Source organism: Tinamus guttatus, unplaced genomic scaffold, assembly GCF_059628265.1.
Source record: "Tinamus guttatus ecotype Peru unplaced genomic scaffold, ASM5962826v1 Tinamus_guttatus_pri_ptg000150l, whole genome shotgun sequence".
In the NCBI taxonomy this organism is placed as follows: Eukaryota; Metazoa; Chordata; class Aves; order Tinamiformes; family Tinamidae; genus Tinamus; species Tinamus guttatus.
The window spans coordinates 5,284,319-5,298,394 of record NW_028288684.1 but is presented as its reverse complement, the minus strand read 5'-3'; positions in this window follow the sequence as shown (position 1 = coordinate 5,298,394).

Here is a 14,076-nt window from a genome sequence, read left to right as displayed (position 1 = left end):
TCGTGCCGCTGCAAATAAATCACTAGGTGTCCCCCCCAAACAAATCAACAATTAATGATGGTGAACAGCCCTGGAAAACCGAACCGCAGCAGAGCGGCTCCCGGATAGCCGCGTTGTGTTACGCGCGCCGCGCTCCGACTCGCGCCTTGGAGCCCTGCGTGGCCGCGGACTTGTGGGGAACTGGGCTTATTCTGTGAAACGTTCCCGTCTTCTGGTCGAGCGCGACCGCCAAAGGATTGCTCTTTGTTTTGCCTTTGCTTGGTAAGTGTTTGGTGGCTGTGTCAGACCTCTCCTTACGCGTGAAAATTGAGTGGCTACAGAGTTAAAAATGGGTATTGAATCCTGTGATTGAGGAGAGGGGGTAAGATGATGTGCTTTCCCTTATATATATATATATATATATATATATATATATACACATATATTTTTTTCCTTTCAAACCAGTGGAAGGAAACCACTGTCTTTAGCTGATAGAAATTCTGCTCAGCACATCTTACATGTAATATATATATGCTCTAAATATTGTATGTGCTTGTACAAAGTAATTCCTCCAAAAGACCTGAAACAGCTGACTTTACCTCATGCCCAGACTACTTGAAAAGCAAAAGGAGAGTGATGGGCAATCAGATAAAGACGGTTTAGCTGAGGTGTGTGTATCATGTTCATCACCTGCATCTGAAAGTGTGCACTAGTGGAGAAAGTAGTTTAGTGCTCGCATGACATCTTGTGTTCGTGTTTGAAGTAGGGCTGTACTTTATGGTGAGGGTAATTATTATTTTTTTTTTCCGCCGTTCTGACTCTTCTTTTAGTTCTTATTATACAACTGTACTTGCCTGTATTCTCTTTACTACTCATTGGACAGACAACTCTTTTGGCAAAAACTAACGTCCGATTTAAGTAAGTCCAACTCAAATGGCAAATCGTTTATAGGTAATGCTTGTATGCTAGATTTTTATGTTTGCTTTTAGAATTTGTCTAGCAAACTTACTTACATTTAAATTGAGCAAGTCAACTAAATTGTTACTAAGCTGCAATTAAAAACGTAAGAAATGCCAGTAGTTGATAGCATTTGAAAACCATATAGTAATAAAACAGGGATGTGACCTCAGGCATTATCCATTTTGAGTGTAGAGCAGGAGGCTGTGCCACCTTCCATAGACAGAGATGCTTTTCTGTTGGGATGTGTTACATCCCAAACAGGGATGTGTTATATCCAACATAACCAAGGTCTCAGGTTGTGCCTTTTTTCTTAATTCTCTCTTGTTCTTTCTTCATTTGCACTATTTGGGCTGATACAGAAGAGTAAAAGGTTGCATGTCTGTGTGTCGGAGTAATTTAGTAAAGGATAATCATTTATTGGTGTTTTGGAGTGTTTTCTTTGAGGGTAAATTTGGAAGAGATAATACAGCTACTTGTTGCACAGGGAGAACTTTAAGGAGACCAGTGTGTAAGGAAACATGAAGATGAATGATAAAAGTTTACCAAGTAGGAAATGGGGATAAATGGAATGAAAGTCATTTGGGGAAAAATAACCAGTTCTAACGTCCTTTTCTCCATCCTTCTTTAGTATTATTTAGCCCAAATGCCTATGTTCTGTTCTCTTGAAGTTTCCTTATTAGAAAAAAGGGTAGATCTGGTGCCTGGTGCTGACAAGTGGTAGGACTGTGTATCGAGCTGCTTCCAGTAAGTTTCCGAAGTAGAGGTGTTTGTGCCCTGAACAGAGACTCTTGCTGCTGCCATCCGAAATGAGCTTTGGAAAGGTGTCGAGAACCTTAAAGACTTTCAGTCAGTTTGGGAACTAGCTGGTGAGGAAACATCGAGGAAAAGTGTTACTGTTGCTTTATTTATTTATTTATTTTCTTTAAAAAGACAATGTTAGGCAGTGTGGTCATCCTTGGTGGGAAAGTATTTGTGTTGATTTGTCTGGATTTATAGTATCGTCTGGATTATATTGGGACAGAATTGACAGATCCTGGAGAGGACTATGTGCAGACTTCTGAAGAATTGTAAAAATTCTTCTGTTTTTTAAACAGTGCCTTCCTGGCAGGCTGAATATCTAAAATTAAAACTCTGCATGTATGTAGATAATAACAGTTGCTCTTCCATTGGTAAGTTTCTTTTAGCTGAATGTAACTGCTTAGAAAATTTATTTTCTGCTTAATTTTCATCCTTATCAGAATACATTCTTTATGTAGAATATATCAATAGAAATACAATGTATCAATGAAAATAAACCTCATTATTTTAGTATCTTAGTAGCTTATTTCAAAAACTCTTTGGAGCATCTTGGATTCTAGCAGAAACTAAAGAAGTGTTTATGAGTAATTACTGTAATACATTTAACTTGAAACAGTTCCATAAAATGTGACTAATGTTTTAACGTTTCAGTTTTCAAAAAACAAAATAATGCTTCAGCTATTTTAAAGGTTATTACTTTGTCCCTACTTCTCTGCCCAAGTATCTAACTGTATTAGATACTTCATTATTTTGTTCCTGTCTCTGGAATTTACTCTTCTGCATTCTATTCCAGTGATGGTAAACGTTCTACGGTACTCTTTTTATGTTGAGTGATCTTCAGCTCTTTATTTCAGCTGACGGCAACTTTGTTGTTAACTTGCTGGAAAAGTCAATTTTAAGAAAGGAAAAGCCATACCTCATGGGGAACAAATGGATGTGTTTGTACAAAACATCTTGGGTCTGTCCCCACTTACATGGTGATACCTGGCCAGGGATCAGGACCCTATCTGGGGCTTTCCGACTTAGGCCTGTTCCCTTGGAATTGATTCTAGCCAATTCTAAATGTGTGTGTGTGTGTTTGTGTGTGTATATATATATAATCTGGCTTAGTTGGAAATCCTGGTAGATGCGTTTTCCATCTAAATTAGACACTTTGTTTATACTTCTTTTTTAATATTTTGACTGCTGCTTTTTAAAATAACTTTAATTGCTATCATTGTGTAGTCACATAAACTACAGTTCATAATTGTTTTAAGAAAGTTATCATTGTTCAGCTAAAGAGTAATCATTCAGTTCTTTTGGAATAAGTGCTGAGTGAAGTTTTACAGCTTTTTGGGGTGTGAAGATACCCATTAGTTCCTCACAACTTCTTTCAGAGCAGCCTCTGTTTTCCTCTGAGACATCTGCAGTGTATCCACATTGTACTTCAAGAATCAGCCTTCTGAAAGTCTTGTGAAGAGAGGGAAAAATGATTTAAAAATACAAAAGTCACTTTTAACTGTAATTCTCCACTCTGGGTGCAAACACATTAATAATGAGGAAGAATTTAAGAAGTCTACGTGGAAACTTTCCTGATGCAAACTTTGATTCACCTTGAATTTGCCATTCATTTTTATTTGATAGATGGGCATGTGTTTTCAGTGAAGATCTGTAGGAAGTCTTTGCCGGGGCATGGGTTAGGCTTCTGTTGTTAACCAATGACAACTCTTCTCAATTCTTTTTAAGAAAAGTCGGCAGATTATTTTGTGGCAATCTTTATTTTTATTATTCTTATGGATTTTTTTTTCCTACAAATACTTAAATTATGAAAAAGTTTGTATGTTATGGTGCAAATACAAACAGGGATGATGTTTACTGCTAAATATGTTACTGATTTTGTTTGATTTTTTTCAATATTCAGTATTAAGCATTGTATGTTTGGTGTGATCTCCTGTACTTAGAAACAAAGTGGTGCTACAAAAGATATTGTCTCTTCCTGGTTTTTGGATGTGAAAGAAAGAGTGTATAAGCCAAATAATGCATTTCAAAGATTGATGGAGTTTTCCAGAGAGATAGCAAATAGGAGATGTTTCCTTGCCCTGTTAAGATAAAGCATTTCTGCAACTGAAGGTATAACAGCTGTGAACAGTCTTTTGAATGACTTTCTCAAGTTACAAATGTTGCTTGTAGTTAACTCTCCATCCAGGCTTTCTTACAGTGTTATAAAAGAGTAACTTCAGAGTAACTTTTTATTTCTTAATGGAGTATTTCCTCCATCCTCTTGTGTATTGTGTTTAAAAAAAGGCACTCATTTATTTATTTACTTCCTATACATATGTTAGGTAGTCTTTAATTATGATTTATAGAAAACTTTCATCTTTATTTAGGGACTAGAGCTGTAGATGGAAGATGATTGTCAAATGCTACAGAAGCTGGAAAACATGAAATGAATTGACAAGGGCTGTGGGAAGGAACATCATATCTTGTGGCTTGGGTGTTTGAATGCCACTTTAAAATAATGGAAATCATTCTTTGTGTCAGTTTATTGTGATGCCAGATAATTTAAATCAACTTTTCATGAGTGCTTATTAGCAGTGTGCCCATTTGCTGCATGACAGGCTCTAGCCATGACTTAACAGAGGCTCCTTTTTCAGACACAGTGTGATAATATGGAGTGCTTTGAGAATTGTGCCCTAAACTTCTCTGGTTGTGCTGCCAAAATTGGTGGATGTTATTTGAACATGTTACTCGGGTTAGCTATCTGTGAAATAGGAATAAGGCCTAATTTGTGGAAATGTGAAAGTAGGTTAATCTTATGACATACAAGCCATACTATAGTTACATGAGTCCTGCGCAGAAGCCCAGTAGGAAGTCAAGTCATGTCGGAGCAGGGTTTAAATAGCGTGTGAAATGGCATGTACATTATCAGATGAGGAGAAAAATTAAGTAGTTACTCCAAAGTGGACCATATTCTTACTGCTGAATGAGACAACCCTGTAGTAGAAGTAGTGACAGATCAAGTAAATCAACTCATTTGTGTTTATTATATTTAGTCATATAAAAAAATTATTCTATTGTTTCCTAATTCTGGATATCAGTTTTTGCAACTTTTCTGTTGTTTTAACATGCATTTGCTATTCCTTCCTTTAAGGAAACTTAATAAAAAAATAAAAAAAAAATTAATTGCATGAATGTGCTCATGCGAGTCATTAGATTGCAACCTTTAGCTACACGTAGCCGCTACCAATTAGATCAGTGGAATGCTATTAGTAACAAAAAGTTAATACCATCTGCTAACCAGCATTGAATGGGATGAGATATGAGTGCTTTTCAGGGGATTCTTGCAAATATTAATTTCATCACTCTTCTAGCAATAGTGAATATGATGATTCTAGTTTCTGTTACCCACCCTGGAAAGGACTGAATTCTTTGAACCATTATTTTTTCTTTCTTTTTCTTTCTTTATTTTCCCCCTCACTTTCCCTCATTCCTTCCCAATACCTGTGGATCCGAGTTGAATGCCTTCCTCGCAACCCCTAATCTTCCCCCTTTGATAAAGCTTGTTGGTTCCTACAACTGAGTTGGCAGCAATGAATATGTCAGTGTCTGAATTGTTTCTATACTAAACTGAGCTTTTTGGCTTAAAGAGTTTAACATAGGTATCTGATGAGCTGGGAATCTTGCTGAGGTTTGGACAAGTTCAGCTTTTTCTGCTAAAGAAGCAGCAACTGTGAGCAGACAGGTAGATTAGTGATGGATTCAGCTGTCAAGAGGATTTGCTAGAAACTTTTGTTAGTCTCAAAAGTTTTACTCTATTGACCTTATAATTTGAAGGGAGGTAAGGGGGAGTCAGGAGGGAAGAGCTTAGAATGTGCATGAACAGTTACTGTGCCATAAGAAGTAGGTGGAAACTCTTGGAGCTATCATGTTGTGATTGTATGCTTGTAATCACAGGTGATGCAAGTAGCCCTGCCTATGATACCATTTTAAAGATTATTCCTTTCTGTTATGATAGCTGTTCTTAAAAAGTGCTAAAGGTAGCTTTCTATTGACTTTACAGCTGCAACATTCTGGTAGATGTTACTGTCTTGGTTATTTTTCTTTATTTTTAAATGCTGATGTGCTTCAGGTTTCGGTTCTGTGTAGACTTTTGTAATTCTTGGGAGGTATTGTTGAAAAGTGTTCCTGTGTCGCTGAGTAGGGTGAAGTGTATGTCCGTACTGCATGTGAGCACCGGCTCAGCCTGAATCAAAGCAAACCCAGGCTGCAATGCACACAAGGAGCTTGAAGATGCAAGTGATGAGTTCCAAGTGTTATCATTATTTATCTTTTATTAGCTTTCCTTTAGCTTAGCTTAAATGTTTCCAGTTAAAAATATTAAATAAAAAGATGAATAGAAATGTAAGGATGAGTTTCATAAGGGAAAAGTACAGAGTTCAAAAATCCACTATACAAAAGGCTTGGAATAGCTGTAAGCCAGTGGTACTTGCAGTCTGTACCTAAACCAGGTGAACTCACAACCCCACAGGGATAACTAGTTATATAGGGGTGAAAAGAAGTTATGGGCATAAATAGAGATCGTTGATAGGCTGAGACCTATGCGTTGGTCAAGAAGCAGAGAGATAGACATTAAGGGTAAGCTAGACTTTGAAGATGTCATTAACATCAAGTGGAAGACTCCTGATGTTTCAAAGTGATCTCACTTGGATTTTTATGTGTGATAGTGGATTATGAGATTCAGTCACTTTGGTAGTTTCAGATCCCATGGTCTTAAAAGATTTTTTTTTTTTTTTTTGAGATTTTTAAAATCCAATGGTCTTAAAAACTTGCCATTAGAAGACTTAGGTCATTTGATTGTGGTAAGTCTTCAGTACATCTGTATTTTGTGACACAATCACTGATCCTTCGTCTGTCTTGAGGGACACTGTTATTGTACGTGCCAGCAAGCCACCATATCTTGAAAAAAAATATGTGAAATTTAACTTAAAATGTTGTAGTTTGCTGGAGGGAAAGAAAAAGGAAGCTGAACTTGTATGAGCCATCAGCGTAGGCAGCTTCTGTTTGTGAGGGACTCCAGTTCTATATCAACCCTAATATAAATGTTCATTCATAATTAAAATTGATCAGGATTGGACATAACATTATATAGTGCAACATCTGATTTTAGCAGTGCAAGACTCAGGCTTTCATTTCAGTCTTGCAATTCAAACCTTTCCACTAGCTTTTTTTAACTTTCTTGTACTACTTTCTGTTTGTTGGCTTTTCCTGTAAACAAGGCTAGTGGAGATACAAGAGAAAACTTTACAAAACCTCTGTTTTCTACATCCTGACAGCTGTGCCCATTATTTTTGTTAGGATACCAGGGTTTAGGGTACTCTTGTCTTTGTCTGCGTTATAACAATTTTGTGATTGTTTATCAGTTGTAATACGGTGGTAGGCATTTATATATATTTATTTTTAATCACTGTATGCAAAATTAGATGTTGGAGGAGACCTCATTTCTATGTACTGTTACTGAATAATTTTTATGTTATCCATCTCCTAAATCTTATAAAATACTGTTTTTCTTCTGTAAGTAATATGGTAGCATTTTTGACAATTCTTGTGAGGCTTTTGTGGTAAAGCCCAGCAAGATTATTATTATTATTAATCCAAATAAATCGACTACAAAAATGATACTAAGTGCTCTTTTCTCCCAGAGACAATACAGAGACTAATTTTGCTTTGTAGCTCATGTCTGTCCATAGTCTTCTGCTCTGTTATCTTCCTCTTGCCTTCTTCTCTGCCTTCTGTGGTGTCCGTGGCACTCCTGTAGGACTTATGCAAGGGTGAGGGGGAAACAAAACATGCAAGTGCCAACCTTCTAACAGTAACACAGAGTACCTGAGACTTATTGCTCTGTTTTGAGGTTATTCTGTTGCTTTGAAAATACAGTTAATGTTAAGGTAGATACTAATCCCCTCCCTCTGCTTCCTTCCCAAGTGCTGGAAGAAGGAAAAAAAAAATCATTCTTCCTTTAGTCTATTTGGGTATTTTTACTTCAATTATTGATCAGAGTAGTTCCAAAACTTTATTGATTAAAACTTGTAGTTTTTGATATAGTGTTTTCTTCGTTGACAGGAATATTCCTATTTATTTTTGGGCTACTCTTCTTTTATAACTTGGAAAGGTCTTTCAGTGTTTCTGGTATTTATAGTGTATGCTGCCTTTTTTCAAGCTTATCTCTCTGACCATCTCTTCTTGTCTCCTCTGTAGATACACTCTTCTGAAATCAGACTCTATCTGCACGTTTTCTGCTTTGAGTTGATTATCTTGATCATATGAGCTGACAGCTGTACACAGTACAATGACAGTATCTACTTTTCCAAGCAAATTCTTGCCACCAGTGCCTTAAAATCCATGTTAGAAACCAATATTTCTTTGCAAGTACCTTGTCTGGAACAATGTTTGCAGAGCATGAGTGTGTACTCTTTCACATGATCATTAGTAAATGAGCAGGCTTTATTTATGTATTTTTTTCCCAATGATAGTGATAATTCTTCTTTTAGTCTTCATACCTAATAACATTTCGATTTTTCTAGTCTTAGTGTTTTTCTGATTGGCGATCTGATCCATCTGTGTATTAACTATGCTTTCCAATTCAAAGCACAGATAGCAAAGGATTTTCAGTGAAAGGAAAATGCAGATTGTTTTATTATAAACTAATCACATAGAAATTATCCTAGAGCATTTTTTTCTTATGTTATTAAGATTTTTCTTAAGCTATTGAAGTGTGGTGTTTTCTCTTTTCTTTACACTGACTAGCTTAGTTTAGTTCCAGTTATGTATTTCCTGGTCTTCATGGCGTAACTTGCATTCCTTGAGGGCTTTGATTATCTCTTATATCTCTTGCTAAGTGATTGTACATTCAGTTTAGTGTGAAACCTTTCCTTGCACTCAAAGCAAGGAGAAAAATGGCTTAGAAGTTTGAGGTTTGTTTTTGTACTTTTGGCATGCACATCGCTCATCTCCACCATGTTTAAATTATACAGGTTTCCAAACCAAATCACTTATTTTTTCAGTTTGTGCCTTTCAGAACAGAGAATTACACACTACTGAATGTTTAGATACCATGATGTGTCTCTATTACACATAAATGTTGGCAAAACCATGTCCTATGGGTTTACATACTTCTGTGATACTATTTGCCAACTGCCAGTTTCATCATGTGGGTGTTTGCTGGGGAATAACCTGTATCTTGAATAAATGTGACATAGAGGATAGTTTTAGTCTTCCTAGTGTGTGTATGTCCTTTGCCTGACAGACGATTGGAAGTATTTTGCACTACTTCCCACAGGGGACAGTCTTCCAGCTGCACTAGTTGCTCAGGAAGCTCGTGTGGACAGATCGCGTGTGGCTCAAAGGCACAGAGAGAACATAACCAATGTTTCCTGTCCTCTTGGAACCTGCCTCGTTAGGTAATCTTGGTGTGACTGTCCTATGTTGAGGAGTGGGAGCAGAATTGTCCTGGGACTGATCCGTATGCTGTTGATTCACTAGTGGGATTCAGAATGCTTGTGATCCCCACTGGGCATGGAGTACTCTACTAAGTTATGCCTCCAGGGGGAAGAAAAAAAAAAAGACAATATAAGCAAGGTGGCAAGTGTATCCCAGGCCAAATGTATTCTGAGCATCAATATGTGAGGTCTCACCTGGCCTGTAGGGGCAGGGTACCATCTTTTGAAGGCTTCCTTTAAAGAAGCCAAGTGAATTACAAAAGTAATATATTGACTGAGCTTCTCCCAAAGGTCTTTGGAGGTCGAGGAGGGAAAGGTAAAACAATGGCTTAGTATCTTATATGTGATCAAAATTGAGAAGTTGTGGAAATCAGAGTTACTTACAAAGTTACAAATATTGCTCTCAACTACATTTGAAATAATAATTATTCCTGCCCTGAATCAATTATTTAACATCTTTACTATAATTCCTTGTATCTAAGGGCTTGATATTTGAATGGGTGTTTTGATAGATTGCATGTACCTAACAAGAGGAACAAATCTGCAAGGAAAGCATGTACATAAAGATAAGGCCATACATTAAATGAGCTTCTTTATCAGTGGCAGAAATAGTGTGTTCGTGTGTGTGTGTTCGTTTGTTTTTTTTAAGCTTTGGGGTCTTGCACAGTTGTCCCAGAATACCCTGTGTAGTAATTAAACTGTTTTATTTTTCAATATGGTCAGTTTTTTTTTCAAAAGTATGACTTCACGTGACATTAGTGCTTCAGTTTAGTAGCAATTAGTTCTGAGCTTCTTTTTGAGCTATTGAGTTGATGTTCTTATTACAGCCACGACGTTAGCAAGAAAGATGGGAGGATGCTGACCTCTTGAGCTGGGTCACATAGGTACACTTTCATTTGTAGTCTTGCTTAGACCGTGCCTTATTGTAGATACCAGATTTTTTTTTTTTTACAGAAGTGAATATAAGAAAAATCTTTTTTTTGTAGGCTTTACTATTAAAATTAGGAGTCTGCAGAATGTCATATGGCTTTTCAGAGGCTTTGGGCAAGTTTTTCATGGAAGGCAGAATGTATTTATGATAGTCAGACTGCTGGCCTAAATTCACATTTGTCCTCCAGAGGTTAGGGAAACCAGCCTTTTTTAATATAGCTCTGCCAATTTGTGTTACATTGGAGTTAGACTGAATCCAAGACAAAATTAATTGTGAACTTGTGATTACGCTGCTAACATCATTCAGACCCCCTAGATGTTTTTATCAGTCTTTAAATATTTGAAGTTTGTTAAAGCTGAAGTAACTGAAAATATAGGCTTTCTGTAATGGTCATTATCAAGAAATCTTAACAGGAAATGTTTGTAGCTTTTCTAATTAAGTTAAACTTTGTAATGTTTGCTAGTGACCTTTAGTGTGTGAGAAAGTTTTGTTATTTGAATGCTAAGGTGAAAAGGTCAGTGTCAAAAATGTAAAGTTTTTCTCTGATGTAATGAAATTTGTCTCCTATCCCTCTTGTCCCCTTCCTCTTCCCTACACGCCCTTCACCCCCCCCCCCCCCCCAAAAAAAAAAAAAAATCCTCTATTTGACTTGGTTTATGCAAGAACTGCATTTCTGTTTTTTTGAGTATGGTGATATCTTGCCTATTTACAGCTTCTTTTTATGCATTCCTTTTGGGTTCCTTTGTGGATGTATTTTTTTACAGTAAAACAAACTCTGTAATATGGGAATGTAGATGTTTAGTGAGTTTATTTTGTGAAAACTGCCATGTTCCTGTGAAGCCAAATTGAAGGTCAAACTATTTTGAGCTGCTTATTGTACTTTTTGGAGTTATTACTTTTTTTTTTTTTTTTTTAACTGCACTGTTAATTCACTATAATGTTTTCATGTACTCTGTATTCAATATTAAGCATTCTAGGAACTGTTGATAGATTCTGCCCCTTGCACCACTTATGCTTTTACATTTAGTCTTAGGCTTTTACATAGTATGTTTGAATTATGACCACCTAAAAAGAATGAGATAGCCAAACACTAGGGAAAACCTACATTGTAGATGTCTGTTTTACCAATGTATTTTTTTTCAGCCTCCAGTATTTTTTCCACTTTATGAAACAAATAAATATTTGTTAAAAAAAACTTTATCAGTATTTTTGTTCAGTTATGTTTTTCTTGCCTTTGTTTGTTTGTTTGTTTGTTTTTCCCTGTCAGAATCTTTTGCTATAATCTTCTATTTTGTCCCCTTGGCATTTCTTTTCCTGCAAATGTGCACAGAATTATAACTTTGTCTATGATGCCTACAGTTGCACTTGATCTTGGGTAGTGGTATAAAAATGGAGATCCTGTAATCACAGGACAGTTATTACCCCTTAGCTGCTTAGTTGGTTCATTAGTGAATTGTCTTATCCCTTTTCCTGAACTGCCCTTACTTCAGTGAAAATGCTCTTTTGTAAATAGTAGAGGGATTGCATTTTTATTCTTGTCATTTTTGCTTTTAATTGCATATTTAAATATAGCGGAAATTTGTAAATGCCACTGCTTTTGTATCTCGTGGAAGCTGCAGGTGTCTGCAATGCCACTGGAGAGAGCTGTATGCTGAGATAAGATTACTGAATACTGCAGGCTTAATCTTTGGGAGCCTTTCTGATGCTGACTTTGAAAAACGTTGGTATCTGCACAAAGGGGGACTTGCCTGTGGCAGTAATTAGTTGGAAAGGACAGTGCTATGTTCTCTGCAAGCTGTTTGCAGTTCTTCTCTGTGCATGTGCTGACTTTGGTACCAGTGCCTTGATTTGTGCTTCGCTGCTTATTCTTGCATGTGTGTCCTCTTCCTGAATCCTCCCAGGCCTCTGTACATTTTGGGACTGTTTCTTTTCTCTTGGTTATTGCCTGTGTGCCTTTTTATTTTCTGCAAAGTGCTTGCTGAATATGTTAATAAACTTAATGCTTTCCATGTTTTTTTCTAGTATATGGTGGAAAAAATATGAAACACTACCTGATTTAAATAGATCTTGTTCCTTGATTTGTTGACTCTGAGTCAGACTCCCCTGAGTGAGACTTAGTTAGCGAAGCCAGTACCTTTCCTATCAGATCCCCGGCTGACTGTGTTACTTTTGCTTGTGCAGTGTGGGTTCTTATCTCGGAGGAGCTTTAACTAAGCTGCTAGCAGTTTTTGAGAATTCTCCAATTCTCTTTATTATTATTATTTTTTTAAAAAAACCTGCCTTTCAGAAATAGGAAGCTAGTGTTTTCTTCATATGGTGATTGATACTGCTGTATCTTGATTTAATGATGGTTAAATAAACACTAGCACACTTTTAAAGAAGAATGGAAGGTGTTCTTGTAGACATTATCTCTGAATCACTGTGTAACATGACACAAATTTACATGAGCATTCTTGTTTTTCTCATTTGCTCCATAAAATTTACTTGCTATAAAATTGCTATTTTGGTCTAAAACCTGCCAGGTTTTAGCTTGGAGTGGCTGGCCAAGTTATAACTCCTAAGCAGTAGATTTACTGTGGGAATAGATATGACTGGCTCCGTGTGAACGAAAGTCTTCCAACACCTAAGTCAGATCTGGCCTTGAATAATGTTGTCAGACAGTGAAACTTAGCAGGAATTTAACAGAACTTAAAAAAAAAATCTGTGAATGACAAATTGTGAAAATACTTGTTTTTCGTTAGTAATCCTGCAGAAGCAACAATAGAAGAGGCAGACATTTCTCTATAAGTTGTAGATAGTTTATTTGAAATATTTGTCTTAGCTTCTATGCAAATTATAAATGAACCAATTTCTTAACATGTAGTATGTTATGGGGAAAAAAAAAAACCCTAGTGAAAAAGTTTTTATTTAGTGTCTTCAAAGTGTGTATTATTACTGTGTGTAATATGCACAAATTATTTATACTTACTCATACGGGGGTGTTACATACTGAGGGCATGAAAGTGAGAAATGGATGCCAGTAATACTAGGAAGTGAGGAACAACAGCTAAGAAGAAAAAAGCCTTGAGGTGGAAAGGTGGATTCTGTTTAAGAGATGGGGGGGGAAAAAAAAAACAACAAAAAAAACTTCTTTCTCCCCCACAAGCGTTGCTAGAGACAATTTAGGGAAAACACTTTGTGGGGAACAGGCTGTTGAGTATTTGCAAATCCTTTCTTCTGGCTACCGTTTCTTCTCGTAGGAATGATACACACACACTGTGCAAGCATATATTTGAACCTCTAACTGTTGTAACCTTTTTCATGCTAGCAATTTCTAAAATTCACTTAAGTTCATAATAGCTATACGAGTGTAAAGGAAGAGATATTCTGACCAGTTCATTATAAAATACCGTGCAAGCATAAAGTGAAATATTTGTACAAGTCAAATTTATGGAAGCTTTTGCATGATGCATAATGTACAAATATTGTTGTTTAGGTGTAGCTAGCTATATGTAGGTATGTATGATTCGGTGAAAGTTCTGAAAATTGAAAATGGCTGTTTGAAAAAGCTGCCTTTTTTTTTTTTTTTTTTCCCCCTCTGGTGAGCTTGTATGCCCTTATTAGGATTTTAAAGAAGTGCCAATAGTAGGACAGTGGACAGATTGGCAAGACATTTAAGAAGTGATTTGCTTCCCCTTCCTTCGTCTCTTGGAAAGATAAATATCCGAAGGATTAAGACTTAAATGCATGTATGGATCTCTAAAAAAAAGTATTGTGGATACATGGCTGCGTGTATGTTAAGGCATAGTTTATTTTAATGATTAACATGGTTAATTAAATCTCCACAGGCCTTGTGAACTGTCATCCAAACAAAATGCAATTTAATAGAATGTGGCTTAAGTCCTTTTAGATCATTGACTTAACATCCTGTAATGATATTTATCGAACTGTTAA